This window comes from Petaurus breviceps, unplaced genomic scaffold, assembly GCF_028583685.1.
Source record: "Petaurus breviceps papuanus isolate PSGF00001 unplaced genomic scaffold, PetGlider_PUasm1.0 181, whole genome shotgun sequence".
NCBI lineage: Eukaryota > Metazoa > Chordata > Mammalia > Diprotodontia > Petauridae > Petaurus > Petaurus breviceps.
Window position 1 is genome coordinate 1433189 of NW_027185784.1, and position 16328 is coordinate 1449516.

The following is a 16328-nucleotide window of genomic DNA, read 5'->3' on the forward strand; positions in this document are numbered from 1 at the left end:
CCCCCCTATTCTCCTGGAGGGTGAGATCCCCTATTTAGTGTGTATTTCCCTCCCTCCTCAAGCCAGATTCAATAGGAATAAGGTTGACCCATTTCCTTTTGCCTTCCTATTCTTCCCCTCCATTGTAACCATTTTCCTTGCCTCTTCTGTATGAGATATAAACTTGGTATTTTAAAAAGATGTCTGTGACATCCTATTAAAAAAAAATCCATTCTACTCTCCAGACTCTGTAAAATCAAGTCACCATGTAACTAATTCATTTAGGATCATAGTATTCTAGCTACATGCTCTGGAATGGTAATTAAAATCTTCCCAATTTCTTTGAGCTTTTTTATGTGAAAGAACAAAAATGGCAAAATGATATTCTTTAGATTACACTAAAACCAAAAGTTTTAATATCTCACCTGGTTGTAGGTATGCTAAGAGATAATACTAAATTAATTCATATTTTTTTGTTTAGCCAATTTTAGTACTTTTGCTCATTTGTTTGGAAATAAAACAACTCTGAATCCATGTCTGTTTTTATATGTGAGTATCATGTCCTCATGCCTTTACATGCCTTGGATGATGTGAGCCAAATTATCTAGCACACAGATAGATATGTATGAGGGAGACCTTAGGAACTTTATACATCTTTATGCAAGATTTATATATCTAGTCATAAGTGTGATTTCATCAATGTGTGGATTCCCACCATCAACAAAAATAATATATATAAAATTATTTGAAAAACTTAAAACACTACAAATATTATCTACTATTACTGTAACAATATGCAAGATACACACACACACACACACACACACACACATACACAAAACGAAGAAAAGATATATTTGGGGGAGGGGAGCACTACTACCTAAATCAAGGAAAGCTCCCTCTAGAAGATTTGCCCTTGACCTAACTCTAAGGAAACCAGGAATTCCAAGAGATGGAAGGGGGGTGGGGGTGGGTAGGGGGCCATTCCAGGAATAACAAAAAAAAGTATGCAAAGTCCTGGTGACCTTTGAGATAGAATTCACTATAGAATAGTGTAGTGTTAGCCGGACAACAAGGGATTTGAGCAGTGATTGAGTGAGTGGAAGGTAAGATACAGGATAGTGTCTGGTAATAAATATTCAGCGAATGAATAGATGAATAATTCTTTCATTCCAAGCCAACCTCACATTCATTCAGGATCACTTTCTACAGTATCTTTAGAGGGACCTAATTTAGAATCTCCTTAAATGCTTCCAATGGTAATAAGAAATTTGAGTCACTATGTGATCGTGCCCAACTTTCTTTAAATGTTCTGAAATCTTTCAAAAAATGTGGGGTCACTGAATATGCTAAACATCCCGGCTCCCATCACTTTCACATGTAATAAATCAATATAAAGGTTGCTCAATCGTTTCTATATATTATCTTCTTTAATTCTTACAATAAACCTGATAAGAAAATTATAAATGTGAGTATATGTATGCATGAATATGTATGTATATGTATATATATTTTACAGTTGAAGGCAAGGGAGAATAAGTTGTATTCCCAGGGTTATGTAGTTAGTAAATAATTGAATCAAAATAGTTTTTTCTGACTTGAACCCTATTAGCCTATCCACTACATCACACTTACATATATAAACTCTTCCTTGTATTTCCAAATGAATTCCAGTTTGAGACTCCCTAATTTACACTTCTACGTTTTGCAAAATGCCAAGAATTTATCAGATTATTTTAAGAAGGGTAAGACTTCTAGTAGATATCAGATTAATTGCCCTTCTGTCATGCTGTCTTACTTTTTTTGTCAGTTATATTACCTGTAATATGAACAAGTGACCATCTGTCTCCTCTGTCTGAGAAAAATTCTTCAGTTCACCTCTCCTTAGTCTTTGCCCCAGTGTGCTAAACTGTGTTTTAGATAGCTTGGTTTATTTTTCCTCCATGTGAATGTAGAGTGGTTAACTCCACCCTCTCTTTAAATGTTTCTTAGACACAAGATACTTCCTTCTATTACTGTATTGTACTCATGACTTTCTTTCTTTCCCACTAAGAATTACTTATGAGATACCTAAGAGATCTTGCTTTCCTCCTAAAGTCAAAATTTCAAATTCATTTTGTCTATAGGGGGCAAATAGGTAGTATAGTGGATAGAGCACTGGGCTTGCAATCAGAAAGACCTGAGACCAAATCCTCAAAAACATATTAAATGTGCTACCAGGCTAATCGCTTAACCTCTGTTTGCCTCACTTTCCTCTTCTATAAAATGGGGATAATAATAGCACCTACATCCCAAGGTTTGGGCGTCCAGTGCCTGGCAAATAGTCAACACTATATAAACATTAACTAGTATTTATTATTATTGTTATTATTGTCACTGTTGTTGCCAACAATGTAACCATACATATATGGATAGCTGAGGCCATATATTTTATTCCTAACACACTTCCCTGCCCTTTGTACCCCCAAATTTCCTAATATTTGCCCTATTCTGTAATTCCTTTCTATGTCATATCTGTTGTCCTCTAGTATTGAGTTCTACACATTTAACTAATCATTTTTCCCTTTTTTTAAATTTTGTTTTTAAGCAGTCAGGGTTAAATAACTTGCTCAAGGTTACACGGCCAGTTATTTTTGTGTGGGTGTTAATTATCTGAGGCCGGAAATGAACCCAGGTCTCCTGACTCTGAGGCCGGTGCTCTTACTCACTGGGCCAACTGGCCACCCCTTTTCCCTTCTCTCTTAACTTTCATTTCAAAAGCTTCCTGATCAAGTTGGCAGAATTCCTGTCAAACTCATTATCCCCAATCTTCTTGGGATGCATTCTATTCTTTGCCAAGAGGCTATCATTCTATTATAAGCTATGGTCTGGGAAACTAAATCCAGTTCTCCAATATTATTTATGTGGTAAGTTTTTCACTTCCTATGACCTTTCTCATCCAAAGTCAGAATCTTCAGTGAGAAGAATGAAAACAATACTTGTTCCCCTAAACCTTTCAGATTCCTCCCTAGCATTCCAATGTCCCCATATGTTCTTCCTTACCATATTATTTATTCCCACATAAATCAGCAATTGTAGGAAGTTATTGGAACTTCAATATGTTTTGGAGAGATTGTTGTCCCATCAAAAGGGAGCATGGTCTAATAGAAAAAGGACTGCACCTGAAGACAATAGACCAAAATTTTAGCCTCAGTTCTAATACTAGAACTGTCAACTTAAACAATTTGCTTGAATTCTGGACCTCAGTTTTCACATCTTTAAAATAGTGATGATAATTTTGTATTACTTACCTCATGGAAACCTTTTGAATAAAGAAATTTGTAAACCATAAAGTGCTGTCTAACCTTGACTAGTTAATATCTTGTTCTGTGATATCAATGGAAGTATAAAATAGTGTTCCCTACTGCCGTAGAGACAGTCCACGATAGAGCCAAGCAGAGGAGGAATTCACAATAGATTTATTCTTCTGTTTACAAGTAGCTTTATACTAAAGCTTCTGGGATTCACAATTACTCAAAAGATGTTAGCCTAACAATCCAAAGGAAAGAACAGGTAGATGAAGTGCAGACAAATAAGCATATGTATGGGAGCATATGGAGTCCACTCATCTTATTCATCAATTCATATATCTTGGTCATATAATACATTGAACAATGAGCAGGACTCTGAATTGACTGGAAGAAAGTGAGAATTTTGGATTGTTCTTGGACAACTGCATGGTGCTTTCAATATCAGCCAGCTTTTCCCTGAAACAAAAGTCAGTCCTTTAAATATGGGATCCTTCTGATGAAGATTTGAGGCTATGAACCATCAAATATCATAGGCTTTCAAATTTTTGTAGACCGCACAGAGGGCAATTGCATGATTCGTGGTAGGCATAAATGTGTTGCAGCATATAACCAATGATGAATTCTATGGAAGTAGCAGTGTACAACACATAAGCAAAGAATATTTGGGGTTGTAATCTAATGAGAGTAAGAGACAATCGTCAGACCACCCAAATGCTGAATTGATACTCATTTATTGGGTTCTAGAGGAAGATTCCAGTCATGTTTGGTGAACTCTCCATAGAGAATTTATGGTAGTCATACAATATGTGAAAGGAAGATTCTTTTTACCATGTAAAGAAGGAACCAAATCATTGATTTCTATCAACAATTTTATCAACCACATATTACATCCCAGACATTGGGTTATGCAATAGGAAAAAAAAAAATACAAAAGTGAGAGCCTCCACAATCAATGAAAATATGTTTTATAGGTAATGTATTTTTTCAAGTATTGAATTAAAAAAACAAGATGAGGGGTGGCCAGGTAGCACAGCGAGTAAGAGCACCAGCTCCAGTATCAGGATCACCTGGGGATCAAATCCAGGCTCAGGCACTAGCACCCACCCAGAAACAACTGGCCGTGTAACCTTCAGCAAGTTACTTAACCCCAATTGCTTAGGGGTGGCCAGGTGGCTCAGTGACTAAGAGCACCGGCTCCAGTGTCAGGATGACCTGGATATCAAATCTGGGCTCCGATACTTAGCACCACACCCAGAAATAACTGGCCATGTAACCTTGAGCAAGTTACTTAACCCCGATTGCTTTAAAAAAAAAAAAAACAAGATGAAATGGAGATGTAAACTCTAGGTAGAATTTTCCATACACTTTGCTCTGGAAAAAGGAGGAGGAAAGGAAGGAACTATTGAATGGACTTCAGTCTCACCAGTTAACATAACTACTAGACTAGCCTACCATGTACCTATCTTCCTTTCTCTGGTTAACCATATATTTTCACACTCCCATCTTGGTTTTATATCTGTTTCCTCTGCCTGCATCTTGGATTAAAGTCTGTTTTTCAATGCCATGGCAAACCTCAAATAAATTCAACTTTCCTGAATTCCTGTGAATATTCTAGCCCAAGGATTCTGTATCATCTCAGGAATGTCTTCAAAAGTATCTATGATCTAGGACTTCTAAAGTCTCTATGATAATAAGGAAGTCCTCATCAGGAACTGGAATTTATTTGCCCTTAGAGTTGTCTTGATTCTTCCCACTTATTCATCTTTTGTATTCAATTAAATACCAATTCCATTTCTTCTTCTTGCCCATGCATCAATCCTGTTTCTCTCTGTTTCCTTTTCCTAGCACCCTCATATAAGCCCTTGTTAGCACTTTCCTTATCTAGGATAAGGGTCAAAATCCTTAAAAAGCTTTCCTGCATCTACATTGTTCCTCTACTAATCCATAAATCATATTTATACAGAATATTTAAGTTTACTAAGTGAAACTCCACAGCAAAAATTCTGAGATGATCAGGACAGTAGACTTATTATCCACATTTTACAAATGAGTCAACTGAGTCTTAAATAAGAAGTGATTTGCCCAAAATCATTCATGGTTAATAAAGAAATTTAAAACCAAGTTTTTAAGTTCACTGCTCATTTCCCTTTCCATTTGCAAAACAATATCAATTAATAGTGAGAAAACTAGAAAATATCCATAGGGAGAAAATTAAGTTTTCTACTTTATGGAGAATGCATTTAGATTGAAAAAAAATACACTGGAGTCAAAATGGTGGAGTAGAAACAAGACCTTAGCACAGCTCTGGCTCCCACCCCTTACAATTCATATAAAAGGTAACTCTGAACAAACTTTGGAGCTACAGAACCCACAAAATGACACAGAGGAGATAACCTCCTGCTGAGGACAGCCCACCAGACCAACAGCAAGCAGCCAGTATAGCCCTCTGGGAGCTGACCCCAGCCTTGCTCAGGCCAGAGGTCTTAGCCGCAGAATGGCCTGACCAGCTTCTAGCTGGAGGGACTTCAGATCACCAGCAGCTGTGGTGTTTTCCAGAAATATCAACCCATAGATGCTAAGAACAAAGTGAGAGGTCAGTGCAGTGTGGACTTAGGGATCAGTAGTTTGGGAGTGCCTGGGCCTTTGCCCCTGTGGGGAGAAGCCCCTGAGGTGCAGAGGCCATGCAAGCACTCTCATGTGGCAGCTTCAGCTCCTGGCCTTCAGATTGTAGGGGGACCAAGAAACCTGTCTGAGGGGTAATCACTCTTACTTTAACCTGCTTGGATCAGGAGTGTGGTCTAGGATGGAGGTCATGGGGTGTGTGACCAACTTGCCAGAGTGTGTGGAGGCTTCTGAGAGGGCACCCAACTAATACCTTCAGTAGCTGAGAAAACCCCAGCATTTGGGATGAAGCTCCCCTGTCTGGTAGCAGAGTCTGACTGTGGCAAAAAGCCCAAAAGTCAAGGAATTGAGTGGCAAGGTGAGCAGGCAAAGGAAGCAAACCAAGCAGAGCAATCAAACATTACACTCTTAGTTTGGGGACAAAAAGGATCAAAGCATGGAACAGGAGGAAGACAGTGAAGTCAGAACTCCTGCACCAAAAGCTTCCAAGAAAAATACAAGCTGGTTACAGGCCATAGATGACCTTAAGAAGGATTTTGAAAACAAAATAAGTGAAGTGGAGGAAAAATTGGGAAGAGAAATGAGAATGATGCAAGAAAATTATGAAAAGAGAGTCAACAACCTGACTGAAGAAAATAACACCTTAAAAAATAGACTAACTCAGATGGCATAAGAAGCTCAAAAAAGCAATAAGGAGAAGAATGCCTTAAAAAGCCAAATGTGCCAGATGGAAAAAGAATGTCAAAAGCTCACTGAAGAGAATAATTCCTTCAGAATTATATTGGAGCAAATGGAAGCTAATGACTTTATGAGAAATCAAGAAACTATTAAACAAATCCAAAAAAATGAAAAAATAGAAGGCAATGCGAAATATTTCATTGGGAAACCTCTGACCTGGCAAATAGATCCAGAAGAGATATTTTTAAAATTATTGGACTACCTGAAAGCCATGATCAAAAAAAGGAACTAGAAATCATCCTTCAAGAAATTCTCAAGGAAAATTGCCCTGATGTTTTAGAACCAGGGGGCAAAATAAGAGGTTGAAATAATCTACCAATAACCTCTTGAAAAAGATCCCAAAAAGAAAACTCCTAGGAATATTATAGCCGGGTTCTGGAATTCCCAGATTGAGGAGAAAATATTACAAGCAGCCAGGAAGAAGCAATTTGAATATTGTGGAAACACAATCAGGATAACACAGGATCTGGCAGCTTCTACACTGAGAGATCGAAGGGCTTGGAACATGATATTCCAGAGGTCAAAGGAGCTGGGATTAAAATCAAGAATCACCTACCCAGCAAAAAGGAGTATCATGTTTCAGGAGAAAATATGGTTATTCAGTGGAATAAAGGGCTTTCAAGCATTCTTGATAAAAAAACAGAGTTGAATAGAAAATTTGACATTAAGATACAAGAAGCAAGAGAAGCATGGGAAGGTAAACAGGGAAAAGAAATCATAAGGAACTTATCAAAGTTGAACTATTTACATTCCTACATGGAAAAACAATAATTATAACCTTTGAAACTTTTCTCAGTATGAGAATAGAAGTGTGATATATACACACACATACATATATACAAGTCTATATAGGAGGGTATATGTGCATATAAATACCTATATGAAAGTGTGTGTATATATATATGTATACAGGTATACATATAGGGCAATGGACCAATTTAATGGGAAGGGATGATACTTAAAAGGTGAAATTCAGAAGTAAGAGAGGAATATAATGAGAGGATAAGGGGAGAGACAGAACAGGGTAAACTATCTCATATAGAAGAGAGAAGGGGAAATAGTTACAATGGAGGAAAAGAACAGGAAGGCAAAAGGGAATGGGTCAACCTTATTCTCAATGAATATGGCTTAGGGAGAGAATTATTTAAACACTAAATAGGGTATCTCACCCCACAGGAGAGTAGGGGGAAAGGTGATAAGAGGGGGGATGATGGAAGGGAAGGTAGGTTGGGGGGCAGGGAAGTTGGAAGCACCCATTTTTGAGAAGGGACAGGATCAAAGTGGAGAATAGAACAAGTGGGAGGTGGAATAGGAGGGAGGGAAATATAGTCAGTCTTTCACAATATATCTACTATGGAAATGTTTTGCATAGCTACACATGTATAACCTGTACTGAATTGCTTATCTTCCCAGTAAGGGTGGGCGACAAGGGAAGAAGGGAATGAATCTGAAATTCAAAGTTTTAAAATCAAATGTTCATATATATATATATATATATATATATATATATATATATATATATACTATTATCAATAACATTTTACATGTAACTGGGAAATAAGATATACAGGCACTGGGGCATAGAGATCTATCCTGCCCTACTGGAAAGTCAGAGGGGGTATGGGAGAAGATATGGGATTTAGCAAATTGGAGTAGGGGATATCCAGTGGGATCACTGTTTTGGGGTGGTGGGTAGGGGGAAAATGGGGAGAAAATTTGTAACTCAAAATCTTACAGAAATGAATAATGTAAAGTAGAATTTAATAAAGTATTTGATTAAATAAAAACATACACTGATTTCTGTACATTTACTCAAAGTATACTAATTACAAAGCACACAGACATAAATGAAGGAAACTCTTGTGTATTCTAATGAAGGATCATGAGTGAGCCTCAAACATATGATGAAACCTAAGGGCTTCTTGTTTGAGCAGAAAGGAGTACATTCTCAAGGTATTTGCAGGGAATGTCTTATCTCTTTTTTTGCAGCATATAATCAATCTGAAGGACTGAAAACAAAATATCTCTAATAAATGTTTAAATAAGGAGCAGGTCTACACCCTCAAAAGATAATCATAATCTCTCTTCTTTATTCTTACTACATGCTTACACATAAAATCTTATTTCTTTGTCCATCTCTTGTGACTAACCTTTAACTACATTTGCCACCTCCAAAAGTGACCTGTAAACATTTTTCCATATCCCCGCTGTTGAATTGTAACTACACATTACTTGCTTAAAGTCTGTGACAGAAATGACTTCTCAGTAGTTTAATCAAAGTCCAGTTAATTCACTTACCAAAATAAATAGTTTTTAACTATAGCCAACAATTTATTCCATAGTAAGCACATAGTCTTAAGTTTTATGTATAGGATTTATATCATCACAAGCCAAAATTACATAAAAATTCAATGGGTCAGTTCATTCAATATGTCAGAATTTTTCAAATATCAGCTAATTTCTTGGGAAATTGATCAAAAAAGTTATTTGACTCCATATAGGTAGTGAATTATTTCAGTGAACACTACATATAGCAACTTTTGGCTGTGATATTGTATAGGCCCAACCATAATTCTCTTTTTGTAGTAGTTCTGATTCATTTGCCATCTTTGGTGTTTGTGGAATACATTACCCTTACAGAAATCTTTTCCCATTTCCATTCATATAGAGTATGTTATCATTTTGAGGCATAAGCATGGAAACCAGACAATTATTTTTGCTTAATTCTGGTGAAGAGTGAGAAGGTCAGGTTTGTCAACTATTCCAATATGTAGAATGATCCCCATTTAATTTGGAAGGCAAAGAAAGAATGAAAGCTTTATAACAATCTATACAATTATGAGTGACATATTAGAATAAATGGGCACCAACAGGCAACTCAATGAGTAGAAAATGGAAAATCCTTTTTAAACAACATATAATTAACCTGTAGAACATTTTGCTTTACATAGTTGGAGAGCAATTAATTGTTGAAAGAGTTTAACAAATGACCAGAGATGGAACTAAAACTAATTAGGGAGAAAAATCATCATGCTTTAGGGAATAGGCTTATCATCAATTGTGGTCAGAAAATAATATATGTGTTCAAAATTTATGACCACCACACCTCTGCTAGTGACTATAAATTTCTTTCTGGCAACCTGCTGTTGCTGCAGCCCTCCTGTGCACTTTGATAAATATGGCAGCCTTCAGGATCGTGCCTCTTGCTCAGAAACCACTCAGCTGTCAGTTTTTACTGACATCGAAACTCTTTTGAGAGCAATGCACAAGGGCCCTTTAGCAGAAGTAAATTGTTCTGATAGTGTTAAGGCCCACCTGCCAAATCAACAAAATTAGGTGTGCCATTCTGACAGGGCTTCCTTGCCTCAGCCATTTATGTCAACAAAGGACCTATCTCCTTTCTCAATCACAGGAGATCTCTGATCAAAAGTATGGATCTATGAGGAGAGAGTTGAGTTTGTCCACTTTTCCCTATATTATAGTCAAGTATCTGGACTATTCATTATTTCTCAAGTCTCATTTTGCACTCTTTTGCCTCTGTTGCTCACTTAAGAACCCTTGCCTGGCACTGACTCCTGCTGCCAATGCCATATCCACCTCTGGACTTCATTCTACTTCTTCAAGGCCTGGTACCACTCCTCCCAAAACATTATTCCCTAAACTTCCCCAGATAGGAATAATTTCTCCCTCTCTAAGTCTTTTCAGCTATTCTCTTTTATTTCTCCTAGGCTCTTAATTTTTCTACAATTTGTGCCTTGATGGATCTGTGATATCAGTATGAGTATTCCCTCCATTAAGACAGACCATAAATCTCATTCTGCTTTCTCATCTTGTACAATTCTTGTTCATTCTGCTTTGTTTTGTTTTTCTCCTATACATTCTCAATGGCATGATAGACCCAATGTGCTGGATGCATTACTTTGCTTTTTGGTGCTATTGTTCTTTTATTTCAGGCTGTGTTATAGTTATATGTGCTCACATACAAAAATAATTACAATATTACAATCTCTGCAAAGCCTTGTTTTCCTACCTTTGTATCCCCAACATCAAATACAATACTTTGTGTGGAGGAACATGTAATGAATATTTGTTGAGCTGGATTGAGTAGGTATTTTGTAACAATCTATAAGTTATGGAATAAAATATTAGAAAAAATACTAAAATTCAATAAAAATGGGGAGCAGAAAGTATTTTTGTGTGTCACGTATCATTACCCTTTGGAATTTTTTTTTATTAACTTAGTAAAAAGCAATTAGTTTCTTAAAGTGTTTGACCAAAAACAAGAAAAAAATCTAGCAACTTTGAGGGAAAGTCACATCTATACAAAATGAACAAGAAAGTTTTCAAGGACCCAGCATTGTAAGCTTAAGTCTATGTATACATGACTTTTAATTATTAGTCAGCAATTCTGACAGCATCATAGATCAAAATAGTTCAGAAGTTGTCTAGTCCAATCCTATTGTTTTAGACATGAGGAAAGAGGCCCAAGGATATTAAGTGACCTGTTGAAAGTCACAGAGGTTGTCAGTCTGATTTGAACCTTAGTACTCTGAATCTGCAATCAATAACTAACCACATTTCCAGAGGACCAATAATGACGGATGCTATGCATGTCCTGAAAGAGAGGTAATGGACTAAATATGCAGAACAAGACACATAATTTGGATGTGCAGGAATTAGTCTTACTTAACGATGCATTTGTTATAAGGATCATTTTTCTTTCTTTCTTTTTATTTCAGCTTGGGGACAGAATGTTGGGAGGAGAGAGAATAAATGCGTCCTAACTAAAAAGCATTATTATTTTTTTTCAAAAAATGATTAGTTGTTTTTCCAGTGTATCACTGGATGAACAGTGGAGCCAGAGGGGATGTCTAGGGTATTTTAACATTTATATTTGTATTTTCATAGCTCTTTTTCATAATGAAAATCTCTTGTATGCTTTTCTCTACTTGACAATATTCTAATCAGTACATAGACTAGAAGGGGTGGGGATGGTGTTGTCAAAACAAACTCACTTTCTCTATATAGTTGTATCTTTCATCTTGAACAAAAGAGGTATAGGGTTATAATCAATGATGTATCATGACTTTAATTGAATTTAATTTTGTTTGGCTTTTTCACTACAAAAATATGCTTGGGTACATAAATACACACACACACACACACACACACACACACACACACACACACACACACACATATATATATATATAAAGCTGAAGCTTTCATTACTGTTTGAGCTGTGCCACCCCCCTGCCCCTCCTGGAACCTTATACTCCCAAATTTTACAGCTGATAATATCTGGCAGATTCAAGGCAGGTCTAGCCATACTAGGTCAAGTTGAGTATTCTTTTCCTCTCCCTTAAAACCCTATCCAGCAGAAAATATTGGCCAGATAGCAGTTAGACTTCAAGTAAATGTGGATTTGGGTGGACTGGATGAGGATATGTCTGGCAAGTTTGTTATGTTCCAAGTCTTTCCCTAAAGCATCAAACTTCTAATAGAGACAATATCTAGGGCTAAGAAACCCATTGTCTCAAGCTCAGAAGAGAATGGAAACTTTTTAAAATTGGAAACACTGGAACTTTTCACGGAAGTTTATTTTGAAGAAGTCAGAGTAACATGTCACTTGTTTATGTATCATCACCTTTTCAACCATAAATTCTCTATTACCATAAAATTTAAGTGAATATCTAATATTATTCTTTCTTTGTTCCAACTTCCCTTCCTGGCACATTTCTATCCACAAACACTATTATAATCTGTTGCTTCCTTACACAAAGATTCTAGCAACCTAAATTTTGCCTCTACCATAAAGATAAAGAGGTCAGGGGTTAGCTAGTTATGGCTATAAATATGATTTAAAGCAAAGAGCCAAACTTTTGTGTAAATATTAAGACTATTTCCAACTAGGAGCTTGAAGTATTGTGATTATACTCATGACATTTTTTGGAAAATAAACTCCCTGAAGCCTATACAGATAAAACCACATGGACTTTAGTGCTATTATATTGCCCCTGGGCTTAAAAGAAGCTGATCATTGTAATGTCAACTGAGTAGCAGAGTGGAAAAGTGCTAGACTTGGAACCAAGAAGTTCAAATTTGAGTTCAAATCCTGACTCAGATCATTGCTACCTGAGTTACTGAATGACACCTAGTCTCAGTTGCCTCATCTGTAAAGTGGGGATGATAATATTAACTAGCCTCCTGAGATTGTTTGTGAAGATCAAAGGATATATAGGAAGCATTCTGTAAACCTTCAAGTGCTATATACATGTTAGCTATTGCCTTTTTTTTACATGTGAAAATTAAGACTTCAGACTTCTAAGTGGCTCATCTAAGATTATAGTTAGTAGACAATCCAAGACTAGGACCCTGGTCACAAATTTTCCTTTCAATACTCTCTTCATCCCATCATCATTTGTATAGTGCCTTACTCAATTTATATACTGTCATATTAAAATAAAATGCTTGGGAAAAGTTTAATATTCTGCAGTTGCCAGATGTTAGCAGTAATGTTTCAGTGCATTTGAAGGAAGGGTAGTCATATAACTTCTATTAACATCAATGAAAAGCATGTGGCAAAATCCACACATATCTCTCTGGAAGCATGACCCCTACTGTTATTGAACATGTTCCTTTTTCGTGGTGTGTGATTTTCCCCTCTAATTTGAAGCAATTTAATTTTCTGCTTACTTCACAAAGAAATGTCAGGCTGAATTGCTGGAGCATTGATGTTGAAAATCTTTTTTTCACACATTGTATTTACACTAAAATTGACTCATATTTGATATAACCAAAGTAAAAGCAGAAACTGCATTATCCTTTACAATATCCTTGCCTTTGAAGAAAATGAACCTGGAAACAAATTATAACCACAGTGGCAAACCCGCTTATTATAGGGATGGGATTTTGTAGCATTTTAGTAAACAAATATGAGAAGCCATTATTGAGGACCAATTATGTGTTATGATGTATATGCTTTAGATGTCTCGGGGCAAAGTAAGGAGAAACTGGACACAAATGATTGTTCCTAACACAATTTTAGCATATTTGATTTTAATAAACGTGATAGTTGCCCATAGTGAAAATCCTAGGTAAGATGCCAACAAACATCATTCTATTTATATTACATTCTTTCAGACTCCTTCCTTAGAATAATATTGAATTTGTACTATTTTGTATTCCTGCCATGGAATAATATACATTCTGGCAAATCATTATGATGTTAGATATGATGTGATTCTAGCAAGTAATTCCTTCATAGAAATCCCAATATGGTACCATTCCATGAAATATGAATTATCATTCGCATGTTGTGTCACTAGCAATACACTATTACTTATTTTATTGATTATTTCCTATTCTGCTCTTACTCTATCAAGATTACTTCCCATTAGTCCACTTCATGAGCCTTCCATTTCAATCACTTCATTCCCTCATCATCAATGTGGAAAGAGGACTGAATTCTGAGTCATTAGGAGAGACCTGGCTTTGACTCCTGGCTCTGGCATTTACTATTTTAGGGACTTTCGGTTAGTTACTTAGCCACTTTTTGCCACAGTCTCCTCATCTGTAATATGGGCAAAGAAATACTTATAATGCCTTATGTCCTAGGATTGTTGTGAAAAAATGTAAAGTATATCTAAATGCATATCATGCCATGCCACACTTATTCAACCCTCCATAAGTTTGCCAATACCATTTCTCCCATTTGGGATATGTCACCATTCTTCTCTTTTCTACTTATCCAAAGTTTAATTATCCTTTTAGGCCCTTAAAATTCTTCCACCATTAGATTAACCTTTCTAAAAAACACCAAACTTATCATCTCATACCTTGAAATTTTATAGCACTTTTTTTTTTTGCTTTTTGGAGGGCAATTGGGGTTAAGTGACTTGCCGAAAGTCACGTGGCTAATAAGTGTGTCAAGTGTCTGAGGGCGGATTTGAACTCAGGTCCTCCTGACTCCAGGGCCAGTGCTCTATTCCCTGTGCCAAATAGCCACCCCAATCTTATAGCACTTTTAAAATAGTTTAAAGTATTTTACATATGTTATCTAATTTCAGCTTCACCATAACTCCATCAAATATTATTTCAGTCCCCATTTTACAGTTAGTCAGCAAACATTTGTTAAATTTTTACCATGGTCTAGTCATTGTTGTAAGCCCTGTGGATAAAGAGACCATTAAAAGACAGTCCCTGCTCTCAACTTGCAGCTACCTACCAAATATTAGGAAACATTTTGACTTTTAATGAAATATCATTTAACCAATTGAAGAGGACTTTACAAAACAATATGATTTTATGTCGTTACTCTAGAATAACCTGCTGCCTTAATAAAAATCTGGTTGCCCCTAACTCTGTAAGGAATGCCCTACACTACTAAATCCTGGCTTGCCCAAGACCTGCATCACTTGGCTTTTATCCTAACTTTCCCATGATTCTTTGAGGTTTTCATTGCTACATTTCCAGCATTTGCAAGCTCGTAAAGATCATAAAAAATGTTTCTCTTTTAATTTTCAGTAATTAGAATTTGCATTACCACATAAACAAGAAAATGCCCCAAGTGGCGAATATCACTTAAATTTCTTTAAGGTCTTAATTGTGAAACTGTAACTTATTTTGGCATATATTCTTCTCTTCCATTCTCAGAACAGGACTGTTTTCTCTCATCCAACTTCTTCATCATTTCTAATTTCAACTGTCTGAATATCAGTGCTTCCATTATTTCTATAGATGACTACAACTTTGATTCATGAATCATTAGCCTGAAAAATGGTTGAAAATAATACCATTAAGATACCTTATAAAGAAATTAGTATTTGATAGAGTGGAGTCAATTGAATAATTTGGACTTCTCTTTCATTTTTGTAGTAATCTTTATTAGACAAGAGGTGCAAAACCAGCATCTTCTGCATCTTTCCACATAACTTGGACCCAGTATTGAGACTTTAAAATGGTAGCAAAGGGAAAACAGATTAAATATCTGTCAATGTCATACCTTCCTTAGCAAAAAAAAGTCAATAAAAAGCTTCTCTCTTTCATTCTAAAGGTGTAACTGAACTAACTCTGCCCACCCCACTTTCATAGCTCCATCCCTGCTTGCCTAAGGATAAGAAACAAGAACACAAAAGAACCCCAGTTTCTTTGTAGGAGATAGCACACTATGTTCCAGTTTTGCCAACCATGGTTTGATTAAAAACTATGCATTTTAATATTAATAAAATCTATCCTAAACTAATGCCAAAAAGGGTATATTCTCTTTGTGATAAGTAGGGATGTACATGTATTAAGCTTCCATTAGCATTAATAGAAGCAAAATGTGTAAATTCTAAAGCAGTGAGATAAGAAAATCCTCCCATAGGGAGAATTTCAATTGACAGAAGCAACAAAGTTCATAGTTAAGCCTGCCACTCACTCTATAATTCACCTGCCGTGCCTAACTATGTGTGATGTCACACTACATAACACAACAGCTTGCTTAACCAATTTAAAATCTGAATCTATAATGACAGCTTATGTGCCAGGTTTCAGTCTTTTGTGAATAAGGCAGCTGAGCAAAACCCAGCAAGTTAGAAAACACCACTGCAGTCACACTCTGAAATAGAGAACTTTGGAAGAATTCAAATCATTAGGAATTCCAAATGGGAAGCATCTTATTAAGTCCTGTAAAGATTTTATTGAAACACTGTGCAG